The 26,115-nt window shown below is 46.1% G+C and overlaps 1 long non-coding RNA gene across 1 annotated transcript; it reads left to right on the forward strand.

The window, feature by feature from the left end:
* Positions 1 to 22,409: 22,409 nt before the first annotated feature.
* On the forward strand, positions 22,410 to 24,707 carry LOC311311770. Its single transcript, XR_014630549.1, has 3 exons — positions 22,410 to 22,722; positions 22,880 to 22,990; positions 24,325 to 24,707. It is a non-coding gene; the product is annotated as an uncharacterized lncRNA (long non-coding RNA).
* Positions 24,708 to 26,115: the final 1,408 nt, after the last annotated feature.

The following is a 26,115-nucleotide window of genomic DNA, read 5'->3' on the forward strand; positions in this document are numbered from 1 at the left end:
CTAGAGGTATCTGTCCTCAACTCTTCTTCCCTCTGTCTTCTCCATCTCTCTCTCATCCACCTCTTTCCTTAAAGCTGAAAGAACAAGAGGTCTGCTGGTCATAATAATAACCGCTGTTCAAGTAGCTCTCCTCTACCGTCCTTCCTCTCCTCTGTCTTTTTCCCATGGTGCCAGCCAGCAGGCAAGACATGGGCATACAGCGTGAAATTCAGGACACTCATGGATGCAACGATACAGAGGGCACTATGTCATGAACTGCAATGGTGCCTGTGCAAATCGCTGTTGTGAGGCATGCAAATTGCCAATATTAGGCAGGCACACTTGCTCAGAACAAAATGGAATGCTGTTAGTTGCCATGGAACATGGTAGCTTGACTTATCTTTAGGAGTGCTAGCTTACTCTAGCTATCTAAGGTAGCTATTGCCGTGGGCTTCAATGTATTCATGCTTGTTTTTTCTCCTTTCTCCTCTTCTTTTTCTCACTCCTCTCTCTCCTCTGTCGCTCTCCTTCACTCGAACTCAGCCAGAGGAACCTCTTACATATCTTTCTCTCTCCTGTCCTCAATCTGAAGTTGTGGTGTCGTCGTGTTTCTCCCCCCACTAGTTACATACGTATAAACACTCTATACAGTATTTGCAATTGTAATACAGGTGTGAGAATCCTTTTTAATGTTTGTGTCTTTCTCTTTCACTCTCCCAGGAGTGATGTCAGACTTGTCCCAGACTCAGGTGTTCTCCTGCTCTGTGTGCCCATTCACCTGCACCTCCCAGATCTACCTCAACAAGCACCTCAAGAGGAGCCATGACAACCTCTACGTCTCTCTCTTTCGTCTCTCGAGCAGACAGATCAGACCAGAGATTCTCTCCTCCTCCTCCTCTCAATCACTCCCTATCAACACCCCCCTCACCCCAGCTCCCGCCCAGAGACAGAGAGACACAGACAAGCCAAGACCGTACCACTGTGAACAGTGTGGGAAGAACTTCACTACGTCAGAACATTTAAAGACACACCAGCGTGTTCATACAGGAGAGAAGCCATACCACTGTGACCAGTGTGGGAAGAACTTCACTGACTCAGGAATGTTAAAGATCCACCAGCGTGTTCATACAGGAGAGAAGCCATACCACTGTGACCAGTGTGGAAATAATGTCACTACGTCAGGAGATTTAAAGAAACACCAGCGTGTTCATACAGGAGAGAAACCATACCACTGTGAGCAGTGTGGGAATAACTTCAATAAGTCTCAAAATTTAAAGACACACCAGCGTGTTCACACCGGAGAGAAGCCATACCATTGTGACCAGTGTGGAAAGAACTTCACTCAGTCAACACACTTAAAGACACACCAGCGTGTTCATACAGGAGAGAAGCCATATCACTGTGACCAGTGTGGAAATAACTTCACTACGTCAGGAAATTTAAAGACACACCAGTGTGTTCATACAGGAGAGAAGCCATACCACTGTGATCAGTGTGGAAAGAACTTCACTACGTCAGGATATTTAAAGACACACCAGCGTATTAACACCGGAGAGAAGCCATACCATTGTGACCAGTGTGGAAAGAACTTCACTCAGTCAACACACTTAAAGACACACCAGCGTGTTCATACAGGAGAGAAGCCATATCACTGTGACCAGTGTGGAAAGAACTTCACTACGTCAGGAAATTTAAAGACACACCAGCGTGTTCATACAGGAGAGAAGCCATACCACTGTGACCAGTGTGGAAAGAACTTCACTACGTCAGGAGAGTTAAAGACACATCAGCGTGTTCATACAGGAGAGAAGCCATACCACTGTGACCAGTGTGGAAAGAACTTCACAACGTCAGGAGAGTTAAAGACACATCAGCGTGTTCATACCGGAGAGAAGCCATACCACTGTGACCAGTGTGGAAAGAACTTCCCTACGTCAGGAGATTTAAAGAAACACCAGCGTGTTCATACAGGAGAGAAGCCATACCACTGTGACCAGTGTGGAAAGAACTTCACTACGTCAGGATATTTAAAGACACATCAGCGTTTTCATACAGGGGAGAAGCCATACCACTGTGTCCAGTGTGGAAAGAACTTCACTACGTCAGGAGAGTTAAAGACACACCAGCGTGTTCATACAGGAGAGAAGCCATACCACTGTGACCAGTGTGGAAAGAATTTCACTACGTCAGGAGATTTAAAGACACACCAGCGTGTTCATACAGGAGAGAAGCCATACCACTGTGTCCAGTGTGGAAAGAACTTCACTAAGTCAGAACATTTAAAGATACACCAGCGTGTTCATACAGGAGAGAAGCCATACCACTGTGACCAGTGTGGAAAGAACTTCACTCAGTCAACACACTTAAAGACACACCAGTGTGTTCATACAGGAGAGAAGTCATAGCCATAGCCTTAGGACTGGATTACACTACTGAGTTTTTCTGGAGGCAGATCGATACATCCGGGGCCACGTTTTGGTGCTTGAAATCCAGCGATGCGTTCTAGTGTAATAGGCAGATCTGGAGGCCTTTGGAAAAAAACTATAGGAATAGGGCTACACTGTAACGCTGTATTCACTTCACCTTATAACAATCAAACAGATGATTTACGAGTTTGAGCTACATAGTATCTTACTCTATACTATAGTTAATCAGACAAGCAGATAATATCGTAGGAGGAATTTAACTGTATTCCATGTTTGCAGGTTCCACCCAAAAAGAAGACATTTCAAATCATAACCTACACAAGAGTAGACACCTCAATTATCTTGTTAAAAGAAAAGTAACTAGCAAAACGTTTTCTTGTTAAACCTTTTTATTGAGCTATCGCTATATAAGATATATATTGAGATATGCCGCTACACGTGTGGGTAGGATCCCTAGCTCAGTCTTGTGTTCCAGACAAACAGCAACTTGATCACACCTGTCTGAACTTCCCAGCACTCCTGCCCTTTTCTTTTTCAATAATATCTCTATTCAATACTCAAATACAGTCCAAATGTTCCGATGTATTGTTTTTTTTAAGTCCTTCATCCATTCCCTCACGATATAGCTCCCATATTATGACATAATATGTTTTTACGAATATGCCAACTATCTGTCCCGCATGGTGTCGTTCTAAAACATCACCATCGAGATGAATAAGCCTACTATTTTAAACCGCACCACAGATATGAGCAAACATGATTTAGGGTACCTAATAGGCCAGTAAAAGCAGATGTTTGCTTTTGCAAAAGAACCCCTAAAATATTACAGTTTAATCTGGAATAATATTCTGAAGTCAGATCTGTAATCATTCTACAAGCAATTGGTTTATTCGGGTGAACCAATGAGTGCGTTTACATGCACTCAATAAACCTTGCTTGAACGGAATATTGACAATGGCCATGTAAACATCAATAAACCGTTTGAATAAACAGAATATGGGCATATTCCGAATATAAAAAAAACGAATAAGTCCCCTGGTTTATTCCTTTTCCAAACCGAATATTGAGTCATGTATCGGTTTATTCCCACCAAAAGGAACATTAATTTGTGCTCTGCGCATGTTTTATTCGCAAGGAATCTTGGTTCTAGATTGCTGAACTAACGTTAGCCATTCTCAAAATGCAATACAACACAAATCTATAGCATATTTCATAGGTAGGCCTACAGTTTATTTTATTCTGCAAAATCAATTATGTTATGTCTAAACAAACTAGTTTTGTACTGACTATTCTATTTGTTGCTGCTGTTTTGATTGTATTTCTGCTTGTTATGTTCTCTCCTGTTCTGTGATTGTATTTATGTATTTCCCACCAATCCTAGCTGCGAATCTTCATCCAAAGGGCCCGGCGGGCTCTGGTGTGAACGAGTGGCATATGAAAGAGAGCCACAGCACCGGCGTTTAACATTTCCTCTAGTTTTTTCCTTTCAGTAAGGAAGTGAATGAGGAGGAGTGTGAAGTGGTGTTGCTGGATGAGAGCAAGCACTATAGCGCACCACAAACATATAGCTATCGTTTCCATTCTTTGCTGTCTGGGGAGATGGGCTAAACAGGAAGAAGAAACGCGCCGAAAAACTTTCATTGCGATGACGTCCTCCGTGCGTCGCTGGTTTAAATTCGGAATATAACGAATGATTACAATTACCATACAGGAATATTCATTTTTGCTTGCGCATGTAAACTCCTTATTCCTAATGTTTCAATAACCGGAATATGGACAATAAACCGAATATTGAGTGCATGTTAACGTAGTCAGTGATAAAAAATCTAAATAGGAATTGGATATGGAGTTTGGATTATTGGAGAAAATGAAAAGAGGAACATGAGGAAGATCCTTGGTGAACTGAATAATACGGCAGGCCTTATCCTATAGGCCTATGGAATGCTCTTCAGGAAGTTGGGTGAATGAATGGATTTAATTTTGTCCTCTGGGTAAAAGTTTGAAAAAAAACTGTTTAAATTAATTCCAATATACCTGGTTGAGTTCATGGTTTACAACCATTCATCTCTTACAATATACATGAATAAATTATCAGATGAACAGTAGTAATGGTAGGCTATAATATTGTTATCACAGCAGTGCAGATTGCAACTAGAGATTGGAAAAAGTAGAGTATCTTTTTGGATTTGAGATTATGTTAAAAGCAGGGGATGCGCTCCACACATGGAATACAAACTGGGATGGAAATGTATTTGTTGGTGACTGTTGGCGTTGGTTGGATGGTATTTTAAACTCTTAACTTTTCAGAATGTTTTTTTTTCATTAGCCTTTTTAATAAACATTGTATAACCTGAGAGAGGTACTGTAGAGTGTGTTCATTTGTGTTCCTGCCTCAGTATCCAACCCTGGACTGACCCCCCTCAGTATCCAACCCTGGACTGACCCCCCCCTCAGTATCCAACCCTGGACTGACCCCTCCTCAGTATCCAACCCTGGACTGACCCCTCCTCAGTATCCAACCCTGGACTGACCCCTCAGTATCCAACCCTGGACTGACCCCTCAGTATCTAACCCTGGACTGACCCCTCCTCAGTATCCAACCCTGGACTGACCCCACCTCAGTATTCAACCCTGGACTGACCCCACCTCAGTGTCTCTGCATGCCTCTTCCATTGCTCCCAGGGAGAGTCATGCAGGTGTCTGGTTGGTGTTCATAGACCTTTGTTGACTTTCGTTGTCTTTTATTATTGTCCTTATTAAGCTTTGCGTTGTGTTTTGATTACAATAAAAGACGGCCCCAGATCTCACACAATACCACACAGTCCAGTGTCCCTTCTTTATGTGTGTTCCAAATGAATCTCTCCAACACAGGATTTGAGCGACATCAAAAGCTGTTTATTACAGAAGGTTTAACATGCAAAAGACGATGGCATATAGTCTAATGTACAGCTGACCTGTCTGTATGCTGTCTGGACTCAAATCAAATCATCTGAGCTCGAGCACGGTTCTTATGTGGTTTGAGTGCCCCCATCCCCCCCTCGTCTCTTCTCCGATAAGACTGTCTTTCTGGTCTCTTCTGTGGCCTTGTTTTGTCAAGTCAACCTACGCCGCCTTGGCGCTAACCACAACAATTGCTGTTTGGCACAGAGTGTACCAGCCATGGAATGTCATCTTTATCTCATAAGTCTATGGAAGAGGGACACCATTTCTTACAGAAAGCTCCAGCTACAGCCATACTCAGAGGTCAATCATTATATTTAGGAACAGCTAACAGGATCAGATTAAACCAATATTTCTCTGAAAATCAACCAATATTCAACACCTTCCAACACCAAAGTGAAAATAATTCCTCAATGGGACTGAGGAATGGGGAGTAAGGGGGTCACGGTGTATCCACCTGTGAAGTTATGTATGGTGGTTGGTGAACCAGTCCCAGACCAGAGCAGCCCGGTGGAAACTAACATTATCCCACATGACAACAAACCTGGGCTGCTCTGCTCCATCCTGTACAACTGCATTATATAGAGCACCAGATATGTCATTGTGAGTGGAGTGCACTTCTAAAGCATAGAGCGCTTTACAATATCTTCTCTCATTCACTCACCAATGGTGGCCAGCTGGTGTTAGCCTGCTCTTTGGGATAAATTAGTGTCTTACTCAAGAACACGTCAACGAAGCAGAGGAGATAGCTGGAATTGATCTGGAGGCTCCCAGACGGCTACTCTACCTCCTGAGCTGCTGCCGCCCCCTCAGAACGTGATCATGTGTGCAGTACTGGATGGACCTAGGGTGGCATGGGGATGGAGAACTCCTTGCAGATGTAGGAACCTCTTGAAAATGTTTTCAGCCCTCAAATGCCATATCTAGGTTTTTGCAGGTTGATAATCAATCTAGTAATTATATTCCGTAAACTGAGGCATGTTTAAATGATTTTATTGTGAGCTCACAAGGTATGTCTGATCTCCAGAGCAGGGATATCAGAGTACAAATGTGTGGTCAGAAAACAATGAGTCTCATACTTCAGCCAAAATGACCTCATCTTAAGACCTCCTCCTTATCTCTCTGGGCTAGTGGAAAGGGCTCTCCCCCTCCCCCAACTTAACATTCTTGAAGCTCACAGACCAGCTCCCACACACCACAAAACACTGTTTCTTCTTCCAGGAACACAAGGTGATATTTCCCCCACGCTGCCCAGGGACATTCACAACAGCTCTTTGTCCTGTAACATCTGGTCCCTGACGCCTGGTTTTAGATAGATTGAATCCAGCTTCATCAATGAAAATGAGGTCATGACGCTGTGTAGCTGAGCCAAATACCACCAATAGGCCGTTCACACCTCTCATATTGAAATGAATGGAATGCACAAGAACAAGAGCCCTGGATCAGGTCCAAATCCAGCCAGCTTGCTAATAACACCACCAGCTAACATTAACTAGCCAACTTCAGATAGAAATCTAACCAGGTAGATATGAATAGGCTACAGCAGGATCTAGACTAGTCGTAACGTTAGAAGACCATAAACGCAAATGAAAACGCAAGTGCTCATTTTACCATACTTTGGAAAATAAGTACCCTAACACACCCTATAGAACATGTAATCTATGGGCTGCAGCTATTGAGTCTGAGAGAAATAATAATAGGAACAAATCCTTATTAAATCCATTTTAATTCATTGCTTTTATCTCTAGCAAGATTGATTATGTTCTCCTAAAGCTATAATCAAAGTTTTGATGACTGAGGCCCAATTTAGGGACCCAAATAAGATTGAGTCCACCCAAGAAAAAACAAAACGAATAATTCCCTTTATTTGACAAACCAATCATAGTCTTCATACCAGTGATTATACCAATATGAGGTCATTTTAAGATCAATCAAACATCCAGTTCCGAGTCCGGGTCCAGAACCAGGGCTACAGCCAACAGCAGGAGGAGGCGGACTGGACTGGGAAGGTGTTTGCATAGTCCTTGAACTCTGCTCCCTTCTTTTCTCCTCCAGATCCAGGTACCTATAGCCGTCACAACGTGGCTAGCTAATTGTAGGCTATTCTTGACCCACGTTAAGATTAGCAAAGCGGTGTACCTGCGCACATGCACAAACAGAGCAGTGCTACAAAGAAATCTATCATATTTCTTTTCTCATACACTGGGCGTTTGGTGTTGCCAAGCAATAGGCTCTTTGCTTTGCACAAGTTCCACTACTTCCTGAAATTCTACAGGCATCCTTATTTCCTGTCCTATACCATTGTGCCGCACACCTGATTAATCACTTCCATCCAATAGTACAGGACAGGAAATAAATATGCCTGTAGAATTTCAGGAAGTAGTAGAGCTTGTGCAAAGAGCCTATTGTCAGACAGTACTTCAGGAACAGTGTAAATCACACAAGTCAACTGCTGGCACGTTGCATGTCTGTGACTGATAAATCGTCAATGACGTGTAAATGGTTGAAATTCATGTTGAAATGAAGCCCCCTCTTTTCCATTGCAACTATAGCAGAGGCCGTTATTCACATAACAGTTGACCGTGTTTGCTTTCTTCACTGACAGAGAGAGAGAGGGGGAAAGAGAGGGAGAAGATGAAAAGATTTCATCAAACAAAGCTCAGCTTTGGAAAGCGAACTGTTGAGGACAAGATCAAAAAGAAAGAGGTGATGATGGTGGTACACTGCCTACTCTTTACTTAACATGATGGGGAAAGCACATTGACGGGATAAATTGTATGTCTGTATATAGATAAACAAATAGACAGGTATGTAGGTGTGTATAAATATACACAGTATGCATGATTATGTTCGGTTAAAAATATATAATTTGTTGACAGGAAACCAAGAGGTATAAGAGAGTGGAAGAGAGGGGACAGGAGGAGAGGACATAGAGATGAGAGGTGAGATACCTGATGTTAGCCAAAGAGACGCTACATTAATTAGATCCTGGCAAGTTTAAAAAATAATGTGGATGGATGGATGGATGGATGGATGGATGGATGGATGGATGGATGGATGGATGGGTGGATGGGTGGGTGGGTGGGTGGGTGTGTGTTTATAGCTTATGTTTATGTTTTGTTAATTTGTGGACATGAGATGAAAATGGACACCACAGTGGAGGAGAGGTGACGGGAGGAGACCAACATGGACAAAAGACAGGAGGAGAGGTGACAGGAGGAGACCAGCATGGACAAAAGACAGGAGGAGAGGTGACAGGAGGAGACCAGCATGGACATCAGAGTGGAGGAGGCCAGGCTTGGAGAGAGGTGACAGGAGGAGCTAGTCTCATGTTTCTAATAGATGGTGTGTTCTCATCAACATTCACTTAAGTTGTGTCCTCTCTGGATGACCTCCACTGCTCTCAGTTAAAGATGATATTAATCCAATATGATGTGTGTTCTTTATAGATCTAGCCTCTTAATTCTGCTCTCAAAGTGCACCAGATTGAAGCACCACAACTAAATGACCTCGGTATTACAAAAATCCTGCGTACGGCCCTGGTCCTGAATGTTTCAGAGGGCAGATGATAACCTCCTTCTAAGCAAGGAGCAGGTGTTCATAATTCTGTCTGCATCACTACACTGTGGTGACATTTTGGTTGTACCGTCTGATCACAACACTAAGAGTTCTAATCTAATTTTTTAACCTATCCGTCTACATGTCTGTCTGTCCATCTCTATCTTTCATTGTCTGCCCCTGTTTTATTATTGTATCTGAGGCTTCACGTTTGGTGATGGGACCTCAGTGGGTGAGAACAGACATGCTGAATAGACATAAAGATCTAGGCATGGGCAGCATCTTTCCATCCATTTAAAAATAAATATGTATTTTATGCCAACCTACATTCAGTCTAGCCCTAACCCTAACCTCTTAGAGTGCAGGAAGTGTCGGCCAGCTGTGTCGTGTGTCTCTCCATTCTCAGCATCAGTACATCCAGTTTGATGGTTCACCTGGGCCAGTAGACTAAGCAGAGCCTCGACCCAAACAAGGTGTCCTGAATGGTCTCCCAGGTCCGCCTTGTACAACTGAACTGTCAGCCCAGTGTTTCAGTGTGGTCTACAAGCTATTCAATAAAACCTGGAGAAAATTATCTGTATCTTGTCTTTACACTTACAGCACACATGCTGCACAAATGATAACCTTAATTGTATGACACTTGTTTTCTCAAATTCACAAGGGTATCTCTAACTTGGCTAGACTGTGGATGTGGTGACTAGTCCAGGCCAGTCAGCATGGTATAAGCTGCATACAGGTGAGCGGAAGCTGAAACGCTTGTTCCTTGTGTAGCCGGCTGGAGTTCAGTGTAAGGAGTTTCCTTAGGGAAAGCGTGCAGTCCATTTCCGCGCTACCAATCAGTGCTGATACGGCGCAGCCGTCTCTTGCCAATCAGTAGGCTATATGAGCGGCCAGCCGTCTACCAAACGCTAGGCTGGGTTGTGCTGCTGACGGCGTGACCTGCTCATTTGCTAATATTGAGAAGGTTTATTCTGGTACCAGGGTGAGCAATGAGTAGCAAGTTTATTCAGGTTCTTAATGTTTTGATTTGTGTCATGACTGTCATATGTTTTCTGCTCATCCAGATCTGACTTGTGGCGAGAGGGAATGGTGCGAGCGCACAGAGTTCAATTGTGAGCGCACAGAGTTGAATTACAGGTACGCACTACGCACACTAACAATGGTAGCTGGTAGCTTACATGTACTGTGTTTAAATAGATTTATTCCCTCTTCCCTAGATCTCGCCACTGCTGCTTTGTTTAGTTTAATTTCTGTTACTTTGTTTTCAAATTGATTTGAGCTATTGATTTGAGCTATTTCCTGGTTTTACTAATTTTGTTGTCCTCTGTCTCTGCCCCACTCATTGAGCTCCGTGGATACGGTGGGACCCTTCTCCAGAGTCTGGGAGGGAGCCAAGTGGAGCAGTCAGCCCGCGACCGGAGAGGGTCACTTATAGCTTTCACTATTAGGCTACTCCACGACCCTAAAGTTTGTTTGGTGTGGATGCGCGCACCTCTTTTCACGGTGGTGCCCTTTTCCTTGATTGCTGTGTGGTGTGCTGTGTTTGATCTGGTGGGGCCCTGGTGGTGAGTAGCCTACCCTTATAATTAGTTTCCTCTCCAGTTAACGGTGGACGCCCACTGGCCAACCTTATCTCTGTGCTCTGGGTTTGACCCAATATATTGCTCCGATTACTGTCATTTGATGAACTGTCATTTTATGAATATTGTATTGAGAGATTTTATGAACATGGTGAATATTGTAACTTTTTTTTAAACCAGATTGGTAATAAATATTTTGTATATAAACGTCACGTCTCACCCCTCATTGTCTTACCTGTGTTTGGGGAACCCAGTTTAGAGCGTTAAGCTATATCTTTCCTTGACCTAACATCTCAAGGTGGCGTTGTCACAATTATTAAACGAAGTAAATTCCTTGCCACGAGCCGGTTACACTTGGCTAGGCCCAAGGCAGCTTGCCAGCAGGGTCAGGCCTGTGCCGGGAGGTCAGTACATTAGAACCCCCTTAGGCGGGCTGTATGTATCCTAGGTTCTCAAACTTATATTTGTGGTATAGAAAGGTAGAACTTGCTTGGTTGATTATGTAAGTGTGTGTGTGTGTGGTACTGTTGATTTTCCTCCACACATCTCTCAGCCATATGTTTCCCCTATGTGGATCTGAAAATGGTGATAGGGATTAAATTAGGTTGCTAAGAGAACTGCTAGTCACCAGAAGCATTCAAGAACATAACCCGTGCTGGAATACTAGTGTATGAACAAATCAATACAAGTAGAGCACATCTACTGACAGGCTGGCTGAATGACTAGAAGACTGACTTGGGACCTCCACTGAGGACATCCCAGTCCTGGCTATGGATCAGTAGTGATGCTCCCCTGCCCCTATAGTCCAGGCACAGCGGAGCTGTGGATATCGTAGTATTTAGTACACACACACACACGTACACACATCAGTCCACATCCGGCTTAGGCCTGGACCTGATGCTCTTAGCCTTTCTTGCTCCGAAAATTAAATTAAATATTATTTATTGTTCTTTAAATGTTCTTAGCCATTAGACAAATATATTCCAGGAGCTTGCCCCAGGTTGCCTGCTTCAATATCTGTGTGGTCTGTATGGCTCTATGTGCTACTAACCCTGCTCTGCGTTCCCTCTGCCTTCCCTCTCCCTAGTGCCTCTCTCTCTCCCTCCTATCTTCTAACCAGGTCCAGTGGATGCCCCACTGTCACCAGCAGACCTCCCAAAGTCCGATAGATACCCCTGTGTCTGCTGTGGATGATGTAGCATGTCCGTAGAATATTCTCTCTCCTATGATGCTTTTAGCCTCTCTCACTCTGAAATGTAATTTAATGTAATGTATTGCTTCATAAATGTTCTTAGCCGGTAGACAAACATACTCCAGGAGCTTGCTCGATCACCTTGTTGAGAGGGGTCAGGGAAGAATTTTTACAGCTCACTTATCTGGCCCCCGGGTGATTACTGTTTTTTTGCTTCCCTCTGGAATATGTAGAGAGTGGGTCGTATGCCCACCTCCCTTGTTCTCTGTAAAGCGCATTGTGTTGCCTCTGGGTATGAAATGCGCTATACAAATAAAGCTTTGATTGATTGATTGATTTTATGACATAACCTTGAACAAATTGCAACATAAATTATTTCAACTGTTTTAGTGTCATACATATGTTCTTTATAACATATCAGTTAGTCCCCCAAAATCCCAGTGGTGGAAAGTAATGAAAAATGCAGATGGAAAGTATGTGACAAATATACCAATTTCCAATTTTCGCCTATGTAAAAGAAAAAGGTTTATGCATGTTTATTGTCTGATGTCCACACAACACTGTCCCCAATCAACCAGAAACTATATAGGATGTATCACAGTGCATATACAGAAATATCATTTTAATTCTATTGGCATTTGGTGAAGAGAAAAGGGGTGAATGTCACACATATTGCAACAGAAAATCTGACGTGTATTAATCAAATATCTCAAGAGTCTAGAACCCTGGAGAGGACAGTCTACAACCCTGGAGAACAGTCTACAGCCCTGTAGAGAACAGTAGAACCCTGGAGAACAGTCTACAGCCCTGTAGAGAACAGTAGAACCCTGGAGAGGACAGTCTGAGACGTAGAACCGTCCATAGCAGAGCAGCCAGGTGCTAGAGGGTCCACTTCAGATACCTGTGGGAGAAAATCACACGCGCGTGCGCGCGCACACACACACACGATTAGAGGGTCCACTTCAGGAGAGAAGAGAACATGAGCAGGATGATAATAATAATAATAATAACTTGCATTCATCATCATCTTCATCATCACATGCCGCCTGATGTGAATTTGCACACCCTGATCCTTTACAGCTGCTACATGCAACAGAACACTCAAGGCCATGTTTCTTGCATGTGCACCTCAGGCTGCTGCAGTCTGTCTTGCAGGTGCATCTGATGATCTTAAGAAGTTCTTGTGGAGCTGGTGGTAAGTCCGTCTGGACAGGGACAAGCCTCCCATCATTCTCTTTCCACAACCATTCTTGTGGCAGGAGTTCATCTACAGGTCCCTTCCACTGTTGCACCTGGTAGTACACACGGACACTCTGGTACTTTGCTGCTGCTGACGTTGGTGGTAGACTCTGTGGCTGTACATGAGAAGTGCTGGTAGCCACCTTCTCACAAAAGCGCTTGTATCTTAGACTGTCAAGTCCCTCCCCAGGCTTCCCATTGTACAGGCACAGCCAAGCATTCTCTCCTGCTGACACAATCTCTGCTCTAGAAGCTGACTATGAGTCAAACACTGTAGCTTGCTGATAGAACTCGCTGCTGGCTCTGAACTTCTTGAGGGGAGCTCCTTTCCCAATGCCATAAAGGCAGGACGTAGTGTCACACCCAGCTATAGCATGAATGAAGAGAATGTGAGTGCACACACTGGGACCTAGCTGCTGCTTGACGGACTTGATGTTCCAGATGCGTGGCTTCATGCTTTTCTTGGGCTCAAGTTTGAAGAAGAGGTCATGGGAGTTGAGGTTGGGGTGGTAGATGAGGAGGACCAGCAGATCTGTATCATGTCACCAGAATGGTTGTGGAAAGAGAATGATGGGAGGCTTGTCCCTGTCCAGACGGACTTACCACCAGATCCACAAGAACTTCTTAAGATCATCAGATGCACCTGCAAGACAGACTGCAGCAGCCTGAGGTGCACATGCAAGAAACATGGCCTTAAGTTTTCTGTTGCATGTAGCAGCTGTAAAGGATCAGGGTGTGCAAATTCACATCAGACGGCATGTGATGATGAAGATGATGATGAATGCAAGTTATTATTATTATTATTATTATTATTATCATCCTGCTCATGTTCTCTTCTCTCCTGAAGTGGACCCTCTAATCCTGTGTGTGTGTGTGTGTGTGTGTGTGTGTGTGTGTGTTTGTGTGTGTGTGTATGGGGTGTGATTCGTGCCAGCGTAACAAACACTCAGTGCTTTCGTCGCCTGCATTGCGTGTATAAAGGTACTTTGGCGAGCTGATTAATAGGCGTGCATATACGCACGCGTTACGAGTCGCTCGCATTCTCAGAGGGTGACGTGTCAAAACTGCCGTGCCATTTTTGCGCACATGCATGTAACGTTTGCACGCTCGTGTTAAGTCAGCGGGCACTAGAAGCTGCGAGCGGGGCTCATTTGTCCATATTGAATAAAAATTAATAATATTTATTTGCACTCAATCAAATTCCAGGACCCTCCTTGCATAACTTTTCCTAGATATGTGTCGTTTTATCTCCACTATCGCTACATTTTCAAATAGGTTGTGGCTGTTCGAACTGGTGCTGACGGTGCTGCAGCGCCCTCTATTGACAAGAAACACGTGTATCTGAACATTTGTTTTAAATTGCGAAGAAAGAGTCATTCAGATATTAGGCTTTATTAAAAACAAGTTGCTTAACATGTGCGAATTCCATTTATTGAGAATGCATTCGCAATTGGCAAGGACGAGATTAGAACCAGCTATGATTTAAAGGCAACTGATCTTACACGTGCGGCCGCTAACACGTCTGCTGCGCAAGCAAGGCACTGGCACGTTTGACACGTCGCTATGCAATTTCTGCACACATTACAAGCGAACGTACGTACGTTCATCTATGATTTTACCAAACTGTTATGTGTAGTGTTGGTGTCGCATATGTGAGGCGCATCTAACCTGTAGTGTTGCCGTCACGCACACGATGCGCAATACGTGTAAACAACATGTGCACTGCGTCTGCGTGACAGGTACGTTACAGCTATGAGACGTCTGTCTCTCCATTGTTTGTCAATGGAAATTATACACGTGCGTTTAGACGTTTGATGTCATCGCGTCTTCTTAAGTAGGCGCAAGTCAAGCGTTTCAGTATGGTGTGCTGGCACTAATCACACCCCATAGTGTGTGTGTGTGCGCGCGCAGCGCGCGCACACGCGCGTGATTTTCTCCCACAGGTAGTGGTAGGTAGTCCACTGCTATGGACGGTTCTACGTCTCAGACTGTCCTCTCCAGGGTTCTACTGTTCTCTACAGGGCTGTAGACTGTTCTCCAGGGTTCTACTGTTCTCTACAGGGCTGTAGACTGTTCTCCAGGGTTGTAGACTGTCCTCTCCAGGGTTCTAGACTCTTAAGCTATTTGATTAATACACATGTCAGATTTTCTGTTGCAATATGTGAGATTCACCCCTTTTCTCTTCACCAAATGCCAATAGAATTAAAAAATATATTTCTGTATATGCACTGTGATGCATCCTATACAGTTTCTGGTTGATTGGGGACAGTGTTGTGTGGACATCAGACAAGAAAACATGCATAAACCTTTTTCTTTTACATAGGCGAAAATTGGAAATTGGTATATTTGTCACATACCTTCCATCTGCATTTTTCATTACTTTCCACCACTGGGATTTTGGGGACTAACTGATTAGGTGGTGGTGCAGCTAGTCAGAGCTGTACGTAGCTATAACGTTAGGTCTCGTAAACGTTTGCTGAGACAGAGATAAGGTGCTGTAATGTTGTCATAACAGTTGTCTTTAGCTAGTAATAAATCAGTTTTGTTATGACCAAACCAAAGCTCAGGTTTAACTTTACATGATGACAGGCTGTGAATATGTTACAGTATATGTATTTTGTTCATAAACACATAAAGACCATGAGGTGAAGGCTTGGATCATTTATATCTCATATTTGTGTAGGGTTATCTAGTTATGGATAATTCTACACCGTGGAAGTGAATGGAAATGAATATTTGAATTTCTATGAATTGCAATGTTTCTAGGTGTAACCCACCCACAAAAGTGGTTTAGTTATCAATGCTTATATATCTTCATACCATACATTTCAGACACTAACTTGACATAAAGTATACTAATTTTCATCTAAGTTATAGGCCTGCTGCATATTTGGTATAATGAACATCTCTTTATGGCAGCGCCCCCTAGCTTTATACAGCTGCGCCTGCGTGCACGCGCTGTTTTAGAGAAAGGATTGATGGGTGACAAGAGGGAAAGTTCTGCTGCGTAGCCTATAGAGAAATTATTGAAAGAGTATATTATTCCCAAGTATTTGGTGTGTCTACCACAGAATTGTGTGTCTGAAATCCTGCTTTTGTATTAGGTAAGCTTATTTGAGTTTGAGTATTGAAAATAAGTATTTTGTTGATAACTTGACTAATCCACATGTAGTCTATTGTACTAGCTAGCGACAGAACGTAACTAGCTGTCTTACTCTTTGCAATGCGAGTGACAATTCGTTTTCCTGGGCATTCTGTTTAATTGCAATACTGTTCTAGAAGGTTGGCATGTTATCAAATGATCATTTTGATGTTTGTCATTTTGCACTTTAGATTGTCATGTTTTAGCAATGCAATTCAATGCAACAGGTTTGATACTATTCTGCACGGTGTGCATTGATTCGTGCATGACGTTCTCTGCAAAGCTAGCTATATACAGCTGCACCTGCGTGCACGTGCTGTTTTAGAGAAAGGATTGATGGGTGACAAGAGGGAAAGTTCTGCTGCGTAGCCTATAGAGAAATTATTGAAAGAGTATATTATTCCCAAGTATTTGGTGTGTCTACCACAGAATTGTGTGTCTGAAATCCTGCTTCTGTATTAGACCATACTGTGTGCTGCTGCTGCTGCGACATCTGCGCCTGAGAGACGGGACCTTTGTGGGTTCACGTGACGGGTGCATGCGGACTGCTTGGACTGTCTGGACATCGCGCCAGCATTTGGCTCCTTTGCTTCAAAACAAAGGACACTAGGAAGATTTCTCTCCAATCAGAAGTAAGACCATTCCGAGCACCAGTGGCTCAGAACACTGTGGGACACGGTTGTGCACAACAAATAACCTCGATATTGCTGCAGCTAGGTTCTTTATTTTATTTTGCATTTTTGTTATTTCTGAGTGGCCATCTCATTTTGGATGTGGAACAATAATATTGTATAAGGGTTGTTAATTGATTCTAAGTGATTTTGACAAATCTAATATTTTCTAAATAATAATAATATTTTTCTAAAACCTGTGTTTCCGGTGTTTGATTCAAACTAAGTATCCCCACAGCCCGTAAGTGAGGAAATGGTTGTATGTCTTCACAATTATTATCCTCCTTCATACTCCAACCCAGGACTCTTGCTGTAGTGATCCTAGACCCTGTAGACTTGTTTCAGCAGGAAATTATAGGTTTTCTGTAATACCTGGTTACAACTGTAGAGAAGCAAAATGGCGCCCAACGTGGGGCTGTGGGCTATTTAGTTTGAGTTCTTACACCAAGTGAATGTATATCATTTATGGTTTACACTACATACTACACCAAACGTTCTAATTAGGTCAGTCCGAAACACAAACATGGATATCTGTGCTGAGGCAGACTTTGATCCTAGACGTACTGTAGTACTAAAAGACATAGACAGCTCAGTGATGCTTAGTGAAGTGCGTCGAGCGTTCTGTAAGTTAGATAAAGTCACGAAAATTGGATGGGTAGGAGACAGCATCTTAGGTGGCATGCTCTGTGAATTCCTGGAAGAAACCACTCCAATGTTATTGGACGACGAACACTTAAATGCCAAGGGTAAAGGATACTGGAAAGTGATTCAAATAAATACGTACTTTCTCTGGTAACGTCCCTGTACCCAGTGGTGAAGTTGGTTTCAATACCTGGAAAGTGTATTCAAAACAGCTTATTAAAAATGATACCCTGTCAGATAATCAAAAACGGAGATACATCATTGACAGTCTTCTCCCACCTGCTCTCAATGTAGCTCTCACCGCAGGCGAGTGTGCTCCACCCAAGCTGTACGTGCGGGATCTGGAAAACGCATATGGGAACGCTACTGGTGGAGAAGAGCTCTACTTCCAGTTCATAGAAACGCACCAGAACCGAGGTGAAAGGCCCTCTGACTACCTGCGCCGGCTGCAGTCCTTAATGCAGGAAGTCATTGAGAAGAAAGGTATGGTGGGTAAACATTCTGACTCCCAGTTAGTGAAGCAATTTGTCCGTGGATGCTGGGACGAGGGCCTGATTACACAGCTACATCTCAAAGACACGCTGACTGATGCCTATGTGACGAGGTCCATTTTTGTACTACCTGTATGTGTTTTTCGCTGTGCTGTGACCGTTTGTTTACTCCCAACCCTGATGATTAGAGCTGGGCAAAGGGGGCGGCAACCATCGTCGGTGAGTGAGAGGACAATCAGGACTGAACCGGGAACACCTGTGTCTCACAGCCTGCTATAAAGAGCACACTGCCCCGGCAGAACGGGGGTTGTGTGGGGGACGGAAATCGGAGCGTGTGCTTGCCTGGAGGACTATCCCGGTGCTACGGCGGCGAAAGAGAAACGCGCACGTGAATTGACTGTCAGCTAACGTTACCTAGTCACCAGCTACAGCGCCGGAGCCGAGGAAGACTGCGGCGATCAGCGGGACCTGTGAGAGCGGTGGACCAGAGGGAGTTGCTGCAGACGTGAGCCGTCAGGGAACCGGAGCGAGAGAGTGCTGCTCGCTGGATAGCCTACCCCGATCAGCGGCCGGCCTGACTACGCCCCGATCCTGAACCAACCTGTGCTGGGGAGCGCGTCATACTACAGTGGAGTGTCGGTGTCCCGACATCCTCTCCGAAGTTAAGTAGGCTACTGTGCTCTGACCTGTTTAATTATTCGTATGGACATTAAGAACCGCCTTGCTATTTTAGTATTTTATAAGAGACATTTAGAAACAGCCCTGGCATTTTAGTAATAGCCTACATGGACATTGACTGGGCCTACTATTTTATATTTTGTGCGAATAAGTGTACCATACAGCCAGCCATTGACTTAAATCTTTGACTTTTTAATTGCCGCTTGGCTGGCCCGGCTATCTGTTTACCAAGTGGATATTGGATAATTTTGTGGATTAACCGAACACTCCTGGAAGACCCTGCCCTCTCAATTGGATTGCCGTAGTTGCTGTGATAGTTTTGTAGTGTTGGTTTGCCGTGGACACCCCCTAGTGGTTAAAGGACTCAGTGGTCCCCTTTTTCGTGTGAGAACTGACACTTGTTTCCAATCCGCAGTATACGTGGCAGGGTGGAGCTCCACCAACCAGCTCTCCCGGTCCAGGAGGCCGTCGGGAGAAATCCCCTAAGACTATCGATCCAAGTCACCCTGGGCGGTGAAAACCTCCTTGTGCACAGTCCTACAGTATTGTAAAATAAGAATAAAACTTAACTCTGTTCATACTTTGCAACTGTTTCAGAATCTGTATACTCTGTTCAACCCTGAGATAAAGAACTATAAAGCCTGGTAATAGTGGAGTGCTAATACTCCCAGAAAGTATTTAGCTGGCGTTGTCGGAACCACCTTTGGATAGTCCACCTTGGGACATCCTTTTTTGGCAGTTGTTGGCAGGATTCAGGCTTTGAACAGAGTACAGATTTGTAACATTGTGAATTCTGAACATGATGATGATGCCTGTATTCCCAGGTGCACCATGGGTGCCAAAATTCGGAGGAATAGACCAAACAGATTGGAAAAATTCAGAGGTATGGAAATACGAAGATTGGAAAGAGCAGCTAAAAGGGCTGGTTGGAATCGAGGGACAAACAGAGACTCAGAAAGTTAGTATGATTATGGGAGCACTGACTGGAGAGGCCAAAAGACAGATTAACATCCTAACTGCAGATGAGCGTAACACTGCAGCAAAGATTTTTACTGCTCTAGATGCCATTTATGCTGAAAAGTCTTCAGGTCCATTGCTCAGAGTACAATTCTATGGGTGCCGTCAAAGACCAGATGAACCTGTTAAGTCTTATGCCCTCAGGTTGAGAGAACTCCGCAGCCGGTTACAACGGCTTGATGAAGACGCAGCACCCACTGACGTACACATGAAAGAGCAGTTCATGCTTGGGCTGGAGGAGGGACCTCTGGCGCAGGCCATGAGGAGACATGCACGCCAGAACCCTGACGGAACCTTCAATGATCTCCAACGAGAAGCGTTCCTCCTGGACGAGGATGGACATGGACGTAAGTGGCCAGAGCTATCTTGTACAGCCATGGGGGGAACAAATAACGTGCGCTCTCACCCACAGAAAACCGACTGGAAAGCAGAAATCAAGCAGGAGATCCTTGCAGAGTTAAAGGATCAGCTGAAAGATTGGACACGTGACCTCCTAGAAGAGCTCCGGCCAAGAGGCCCACCTCAGCAGACTAACCACGCCACTTCGCGCCGCGCGCCTATGCGCCGCCAGGAAGTCCCTGCATCATCTAATAAATGGGCACCAGATGGTAGGCCGATCTGTAGGCGTTGTGACCAAGTAGGTCACATGGCCCGCTTCTGTGGAGACAGTCACACCCCCTCACATTTAAACTAGCATCCCCCACTTCTGAGGCTCGGGCGGTGGGGCTAGGACAAGAGGAGGAGGTACAAGGGCCATCGGTTATGTTAGTTGGGCAGTGCCCCCAGGTTGAGGTGGGAGTGGGTGTAGTCAAGTTGAAAGGGCTCTTAGACACAGGTTCCCAAATATCAATCATCAGTCATAGCCTTTTGAGCCAACACTTCCCAGAAAGCGAAGTTAGAGAACCCCCTGCTATGGTCAGAATAAAAGCGGCCAACAACCTCCATATCCCCTATCTAGGATATGTACAGCTAGATTTTGACATCGAGGGCCATCAGATCGGTCCGCGAGGGGTTTTTGTAGTAGAGGACAGATCAGCATCAGACCCCCTCATTATTGGTATGAACATCATACAGCCTTGCTGGGACGCTGTGTTCCGTAATTCGGAAGGGCCAGCCCGGTTGTTCTGTAAAAACCCCAAGTCCCAAAGTGCCTGGAACGCAGCATTTGCGACGTGTCGTAGGACTGGAGTGACGACAGATGATGGACACCATGGCTACGTCTGGGCAGCGCACCGCCACGGAGTGACTATCCCAGCCCGGAGTGAGGTGGTTGTCTGGGGACGGGCTGCAGCTGGCAGGCGGGACTATCATGGTCTGGTAGAAGCACTCCCTGAGCCAGGCGCCATTTCCGTGGCCCGGTCTGTAGCTGTGGTCAAGAATGGACGGGTCCCCGTCCGGATCCGCAACCTACACGACTTCCCTGTCTCCTTGGACCGCTACCAGAAGCTCGGTCAAGTGACTCAGGTCGATAGCCTGGATGTTTATGGTGTGCAGGATGTCTGCCTAGAACAGGAGGAGGAAGGTACAGTCAAGGTCAGTGTAGTGGATGTATGCATGGGGGAGGAGCCTGATCAAGCATTCCAGGTCCTTAAGCTGGCCGAGCGGCCGGACCTCACCCAAGATGAGCAGAGACAACTGGCTGCCCTGCTGCACAAATGGGAGAAGGCTTTCGCGGCCCACGAGGAAGATTTCGGAAGGACAGATGTGGTAAAACACTCTATCCCTACAGGCGAGGCACCGCCCATACGGGAACGCTTCCGACCATTACCCCCCTTGCTGTACCAGGATATGAGAACCCTGTTGGAAGGTATGTTGCAAAATGGTGTCATTACTGAAAGCTCCAGCCCATGGGCAGCACCCATAGTCATGGTAAAGAAGAAAGATGGCAGCTGGAGATTCTGTGTAGACTACAGAAAGTTGAACTCTGTTACACACAAAGATGCTTTCCCACTTCCCAGGATCGAGGAGACCCTGACCTCCATGACCCGCGCAGAATGGTTCTCCACGTTGGACCTGGCCAGCGGATACTGGCAAGTGGAGGTAGACCCGCAGGACCGTGAAAAAACTGCTTTTACCACCCCTGTAGGTCTGTACGAGTTTCAACGCATGCCATTTGGCCTCTGCAACGCGCCAGCCACTTTCCAACGCCTTATGCAACAATGCTTAAATGGCCAAATTACTGACTCCCTCCTAGTCTATTTAGATGACATTATTGTGTACTCCCCCGATTTTGCTACGCACTTAAAGCACTTAGAGGAGGTGTTTGAGCGTCTCTCGAAACATGGCTTGAAGCTACGCCCTGACAAATGCAAACTCTTCCATCGGCAGGTTAAATTCCTGGGGCATGTAGTCGACCGTGAAGGCGTGAAACCGGACCCCGAGAAGATAGCTGCTGTTGTCGATTGGCCAGCCCCTACCACTGCTAAGGAACTCAAGGCCTTCCTCGGCCTGGCCGGATATTACAGACGTTTCGTCCCTGGGTTTGCAAAAATTGCACGCCCCCTAAACTCACTCCTGGTAGGAGTGCCGAATGACAAGCGTCTGGGTTCTCATCGCATATCCTGGTCAGTAGAAGCTCAAACAGCATTTGATGCTCTAAAGAAAGTGCTAACAGAGGCCCCTATCCTAGCTTACGCAGACTTCTCACAGCCATTTACCCTCTACACAGACGCCAGTCACCATGGGCTGGGAGCAGTACTCGCCCAAGTGCAGGGGGGTAAAGAGAGGGTGGTTGCCTATGCGAGCCGCAGTTTGCATCCTACAGAGCAGAATGACGCTAACTATAGCTCCTTCAAGCTTGAACTCCTCGCACTAAAGTGGGCAGTTACCGAAAAGTTCAAAGATTATTTGACTGGTGCCAAGTTTGTTGTTTACACCGATAATAATCCTGTGGCCCATTTGCAGACGGCGAAACTGGGTGCAGTGGAACAACGCTGGGCAGCCCAACTGGCATCCTTTGACTTTGAGGTGAAATATCGTGCTGGCAGAGAAAATGTGAATGCGGATGCTTTGTCGCGATTCCCCACACCTAAACACCCCCCACAGCAACTCAGTCCTAGAGACGTAACCGCATCAGCTGTGGTGACCCACCAGGATGGCGCCCCAGAAGGCCGCATCGACTGGGAACAGGAACAAGTAGCTGACCCTGAGATCCGCACTGTGAGAAGGTATGTGGAACAAGGGCATTGCCCTACGGGCCGACAACAGGAGATACACACCACTGGGACAGCAAGGTTGTTGAAACAATTCAGGCGGCTCAGCCTACGGGATGGGGTTTTGTGTCGCCGATTCACTGACCCTAACACCTCAGAGCAATTGTTTCAGGTTGTGTGTCCAGGCCCCCGGCGTCAGATGGTATGGGAACAACACCACAAGTCTGCGGCACATGCTGGAGCGGGAAGGACGCTGCTGACGCTGAGGCGCCGGTTCTTCTGGGTAGGCATGGAGACACAGGTGCGCCAATTCCAAGCAGAGTGTGTTACATGCAGTTTGCAACGTGACAAGGTAGAACCACGAGCCCCCTTGAACCCAGTAACCGTTACCTTCCCCCTTGAGGTAGTCGCTCTTGACTTTCTAACACTCGGTCGACCAAACGACTACTATCAAAACATACTAGTGATGACTGATATGTTTACGCGTTACACATGGGCCGTAGCCACCCGCGATCAGACAGCCAGGACCACTGTACGAGCAATCTATTCTGAGATCGTGCGGCACTTTGGGTGCCCCGTCCGTTTTCATTCAGACCAGGGCCCCAATTTCGAGTCTGACTTGATGCAGCAGCTATGCGAGATGTATGGAGTCACTAAGAGCAGGACAACACCTTACCACCCTGCCGGGAATGGGCGTGTCGAACGCATGAACCAAACACTCCTTAACATGCTCCGTACCATGGGGGCCGAGAAACAGAGCCGCTGGCCAGAGTATTTATCCGAACTCCTACAGGCCTACAATAACACCGTACACAGTGCCACCGGCTTCGCGCCATCCTATCTGCTGCAGGGCCGACACCTCAGGCTCCCAGTAGATGTTGTGCTAGGGGTAGAACGGGAACAGCCAAGCAAGGGACTGACTGACTGGGTCGGAGACCATCACAGGAAGCTGACATATGCGTATGAGCTAGCACGTGGTAGGATGGACAAGGCGGCCGAGCGGAGTAAGAGCCGCTACGACCAAAGAGCCAACGCGACTCCATTGTTAGCTGGGGAACGGGTGTGGGTGCGTGACCGGGGCCGACGAGGGTTGGGAAAGCTACATGGGGTATGGGACCCCGAGCCCTATCGTGTCGTCGAAGCCAAGGGAAACACGGGCGTAGTGTACAAAGTACAGCCGGAGAGGGGTGGGAGGGAGAAAGTCCTCCACCGGAATGCCCTGAAACTGTGCACGGTTCCCCCCTCGCAGAGGCCACCAGTGACTCTGCCAGAGAACCCTGTGAGACCTGCGAGCCCTACGCTCTTATATATCCCCGTCCCTGTCCGACATGTACCCGCGCCTGACGCCAACCCTGACGCGGCCGCCGAGCCAAGGCGCGCAGTCCCTGTCCCTGTCCGACATGTACCCGCCAATGACTACAACCCTGACGCAGCCGCTGAGCCAAGGCGCTCAACCCGGCCAAATATAGGCATCCCACCACCCCGCTATAGACTCTGAATGGCAGAGACTGCCAACATTTCACAATGGGGAGATGTGACGAGGTCCATTTTTGTACTACCTGTATGTGTTTTTCGCTGTGCTGTGACCGTTTGTTTACTCCCAACCCTGATGATTAGAGCTGGGCAAAGGGGGCGGCAACCATCGTCGGTGAGTGAGAGGACAATCAGGACTGAACCGGGAACACCTGTGTCTCACAGCCTGCTATAAAGAGCACACTGCCCCGGCAGAACGGGGGTTGTGTGGGGGACGGAAATCGGAGCGTGTGCTTGCCTGGAGGACTATCCCGGTGCTACGGCGGCGAAAGAGAAACGCGCACGTGAATTGACTGTCAGCTAACGTTACCTAGTCACCAGCTACAGCGCCGGAGCCGAGGAAGACTGCGGCGATCAGCGGGACCTGTGAGAGCGGTGGACCAGAGGGAGTTGCTGCAGACGTGAGCCGTCAGGGAACCGGAGCGAGAGAGTGCTGCTCGCTGGATAGCCTACCCCGATCAGCGGCCGGCCTGACTACGCCCCGATCCTGAACCAACCTGTGCTGGGGAGCGCGTCATACTACAGTGGAGTGTCGGTGTCCCGACATCCTCTCCGAAGTTAAGTAGGCTACTGTGCTCTGACCTGTTTAATTATTCGTATGGACATTAAGAACCGCCTTGCTATTTTAGTATTTTATAAGAGACATTTAGAAACAGCCCTGGCATTTTAGTAATAGCCTACATGGACATTGACTGGGCCTACTATTTTATATTTTGTGCGAATAAGTGTACCATACAGCCAGCCATTGACTTAAATCTTTGACTTTTTAATTGCCGCTTGGCTGGCCCGGCTATCTGTTTACCAAGTGGATATTGGATAATTTTGTGGATTAACCGAACACTCCTGGAAGACCCTGCCCTCTCAATTGGATTGCCGTAGTTGCTGTGATAGTTTTGTAGTGTTGGTTTGCCGTGGACACCCCCTAGTGGTTAAAGGACTCAGTGGTCCCCTTTTTCGTGTGAGAACTGACACTTGTTTCCAATCCGCAGTATACGTGGCAGGGTGGAGCTCCACCAACCAGCTCTCCCGGTCCAGGAGGCCGTCGGGAGAAATCCCCTAAGACTATCGATCCAAGTCACCCTGGGCGGTGAAAACCTCCTTGTGCACAGTCCTACAGTATTGTAAAATAAGAATAAAACTTAACTCTGTTCATACTTTGCAACTGTTTCAGAATCTGTATACTCTGTTCAACCCTGAGATAAAGAACTATAAAGCCTGGTAATAGTGGAGTGCTAATACTCCCAGAAAGTATTTAGCTGGCGTTGTCGGAACCACCTTTGGATAGTCCACCTTGGGACACCTACACACTCACCTTAGGCTATTCAGACCTGCTGTTCAAAGTGAGATCATTCGAGCATGAGCAGCAAATGAAAGAGAGACGAAAGAACAGACACCTGGGTAACACACAGACCAAAGCCCATAGTCAGGTTCATCTCAACATCTCTGATCACTCTCTTGAAGTAGCCTCCGAAGACCGCACCACTGAAAACCTAAAGGAGAGGATAAGACAGTTGGAAGCAGAGGTAGCACACGCTAATGCAATACAGAGTGTGGGTAACAGCAAGAAGGAAGTGGCACCTGGAAAACCCAGACAGACCATACAAGAGAACATAAAGAAGGGGAGAAACGAGCAAGAACAGAGTCCTGTCCCCAAAGCTCCAGGTAGAGCTGTAAGAGCTCTGAGATTCTGCTACAGGTGTGGGGAGGAAGACCACTACCTGCAAGAATGTACTAATCCAGTGAATGCAATACTGGTTCAGCAGAAGCTGGTACAAAGACAGGAACGTAAACCTGCTACACTGAATACCACACCTTTAAACGACCAACAGCCTCAGTAGTGGAACTTACTGAGGCTGGGTGTAATGCAAGTTCCAC

Source organism: Borostomias antarcticus (assembly GCF_949987555.1).
Source record: "Borostomias antarcticus genome assembly, chromosome: 1".
NCBI classification, from domain to species: Eukaryota; Metazoa; Chordata; class Actinopteri; order Stomiiformes; family Stomiidae; genus Borostomias; species Borostomias antarcticus.